General features: G+C 40.6%; 1 pseudogene; it reads right to left on the reverse strand.

The window, feature by feature from the left end:
• Positions 1-909: 909 nt before the first annotated feature.
• Positions 910-1,850, reverse strand: LOC102469868 (ribosome production factor 1 pseudogene; annotated as a pseudogene).
• Between the last annotated feature and the right edge of the window lie 1,469 nt (positions 1,851-3,319).

The following is a 3,319-nucleotide window of genomic DNA, read 5'->3' on the forward strand; positions in this document are numbered from 1 at the left end:
CATGTGGGACTCACTGCCTTAACCACCAAGCCACAGAGTCAACCCAACTTCACTAATCTTTGTTACGGGACTCAGAAAGTCACTGAAATAGTTGGATTCCTAATTGCTGAAGGTCTGAACTCTGCTTCCTCGTTCACATGGGCAGAGGAAGGCTGATCTATCAGTACAGGAGGAGCAAGTGTGGGCAGCCCACCAGGGTCAGCTCATTTGTGTGCTGAGAGAGGAGCACAAAGCCTTCCAAGAGATGAATGTTTGGTCTTCAGTAGTATGGTACTGCTAATGGCATGTGCAGCAACATTTCCCTATTTAATAATATCAGTGAAGAGGTTAATTTTACTCACTTGAGCATGTCACCCACAGACATTGCCCAAGATTATTGAAAATGTTATCCACCAGTTTTAAATGTTCAGTTATGCTTAAGTGTTACAGTCCCCTCCAATGCTCACATACCAATAGTCCTAAATTCTCTTATTGATCTTTAGCATGTTACCCAGTCTACATCTTTTGTTTTTAAATTTGCTAGAGGGTATGTACACTTACCAGAGAAAGAAAAGGAAAGTGAGAGAGCTTCTCCAATGAGGTGCGGTCATGCTGCAATTCCTTCTCCTTTCTTTCACCCTTTTCTGTGGACTTTCGACATGTATTCACACACATCTAGTGTGTTTCTCAAGGTTCTGGGTCCAGGACTCAAACTGTGCTGTTGGCCATGTGGGATCAAGCTGCCTTAACCACTATATCACAGACTGCCCTCTGAGACAGCAATAAGCATATCTTTTAAATCTGTAGAATGTAAAGTAGTTCTCTTATATTCTTGCAATCATACTAAGCAGGTCAGAATGTTTTTGCCTATTTTCTCTATGAGAACAGGTTGAGCTTATTTTCTGAGTAAAACCCCAATTTTACCAAGCATTACTTCTTGGTATGACAATCTTTTATATAGAAAGTCTCAGATTTAAAAATTACAATACAATTTATATATATATGACCTAGCCGTGTTGTAAAATTATTCAGTATTATTTCGGGTTTGTGCTCTGTGGGGTCCTTGCCTCTTCTCTTAATTTCTTTACAAAGACGAACACTGCTCATTTTAAAATGAGCAGTTGGACCATTTGGCAAGTGACTCAAAATAAGTCCATTTGCTGTTTTACGATCTTCGTTAATAACGATCAGATCTGTGAAATCTCTCGAGATGCACTGGGGAATAATTTTTTTCAGAGCCAGTCCTCCTCTGTAATAAACATGTGAGTTTGGTATAACTGTAGACAGCTGTTCACAGAGTCTTACTGTTCTCCCATGAGGTCTATCTGATGTTGTGATGAGAATCTTGGGAGAAGTCTGTCTGTTGAAGTAAGAAGCAAATTCATCTGTAGCTTCATCATAAGCGACCTCTTCATCGTTAGGATCTACTATGGTTTCATCAGGCACTCGCTGGTTGTCGATGGTCTTGGGTACAGGCTTTGGCGGAGCCTTGTCACCAAGAGCCTCTCTTTCTTTTTTAAGTTTTTTTTAGCTGCCAACTTTTCCTTCCGCTGCTGCTGTTTCCACTGCGTGAACATTAAGTGTCGTCGCTGTTTGTTCTTAATCTCTGAAATGCTGAAGCCTGGGGGGAAAGCAGTCCCTTTCGGGGGGCTGGACCCCGCCTTCCGTCGCCCCATCCCCAGCGGCTGTCCCTTCCTGAGGTTCTTCGGTAGCAGCTTTTCGTTTCAAGCTTTTCTTCCCGCTGCCGCCACCCTCGTCCCCGGCCTTCGCCATGGTGTTTGCTCTTTGGCTTCAGAGCTGAACCCTTTTGTGATTCCATTTTGGGCCCAGACCCTAATTTTTATTTATGCATTGTTTTACTGTATTTATTATTGCTAGTGTTTTTGGTTGTGGGGTGTGTGTGTGTGTGTGTATATATATATATATGTGTGTGTGTGGGTGTATATATATGCATATATATATACATATATATATATGTATTTGTTTAATAAGCAACATATATTCTTTCTTAAAAACCTAGGTCAGCAAAGAATTTCAGGTATTGGGATTGCTGTATTCACCATACAATGATTAACTTTCAGTCCAGGATGGAATTAGATACTTTGTCTCTGCTTCTCTGTACACTCAAAAACTGGTTCACTGTCAGCTCTCCCCGAAATTCTTCCTGCTCTCTCCAATTCTCAATGAGAATTTCCCTGTCCTATATTAGAAAAAGGTGATATGTAGATTCCTACCTCTGGGAAACTGCATAGCTCCCCAATCTCATAAATTAATTTATTACCCTTTTCAGAGTACGTATTTGCATTTTAGGAAGGGGCTCTGGGCAGAATCACACTAGCGTCAACTTACTGCTGAGACGATATGAGTCGAAGTTTAGGAGACTACCTGGCTTTCAGTGACCTGATGGTGAAGCACCTTACAGAGCTTGCCAGAACTAGTTCCTTTATATTTTACTATCACTTGGGAACTACATTGCTTGCTGGATGTTTTTCATTTATAGATATACTTACAGAAAATGCTTTTACTTTGGGGTCCTCTAATTGAGCTCTAGGGGTGAGACCTCAAAATCTCTCTCAAGGAACACAAAACTAAAATGCCTTCAAGGTCCCTTCAAATGTCTTATGAAGAGGGCAGGGGACAGAAAGGACTGTGAAGCATTTCAGTTCACGTGTATATACATATGTATCTTTTATTTAAAAAATGAAACACATCATCCAAACAAACAAAGCAAATCTATTGTAATAAAGAATCCAAAAGCCTTCAGTTTAGAAACCTGAATATTACCTGGACTAAAAATTAATTCCAGAGATATCCAAAGTGCCACAGATGACTAGCTCAGCTTGGATTCTTTAGCCCTCAATGAATCTTGTAGATTGATGCACGGCGCGTTCTGTTGAAGGCTTATCAGTCCACCAAGGCCCTGGTGGGAACCTTGAATCATACACTATGCAGGGCCAGGGATCAGAAATAGGTATCGTAGAAAGACATATTTCTGTCTCTAAACCTGTTTTCACCAGAAAGCAGAGGAGACCTTAGACAATGATGATGATGAAACAAGGTCAGAAGAGAATCAATTCCATAGCCAGCTGTTCAATATAATAATAATTCAGATTCGAGTTCAGATTCTTGAGAGAATGACTGGGGCTGCAATATGTTTCTGTCTAAATACTGTCTTACTAAATTTTGTGCTGGATGTATTAGTGATATAAGTCATTTCAAACCAGTGGATTTCTCTTCTTCACATTTAGATTCAGACCTTCAATCTGGTACATCACAGCTTCAACCCCACAACTATCAGCTCCCACACTGGGACTTTGGTTGTGATAAGAGGTTATCAGTT

Source organism: Tupaia chinensis, unplaced genomic scaffold, assembly GCF_000334495.1.
Source record: "Tupaia chinensis unplaced genomic scaffold, TupChi_1.0 Scaffold144952_1, whole genome shotgun sequence".
NCBI lineage: Eukaryota > Metazoa > Chordata > Mammalia > Scandentia > Tupaiidae > Tupaia > Tupaia belangeri.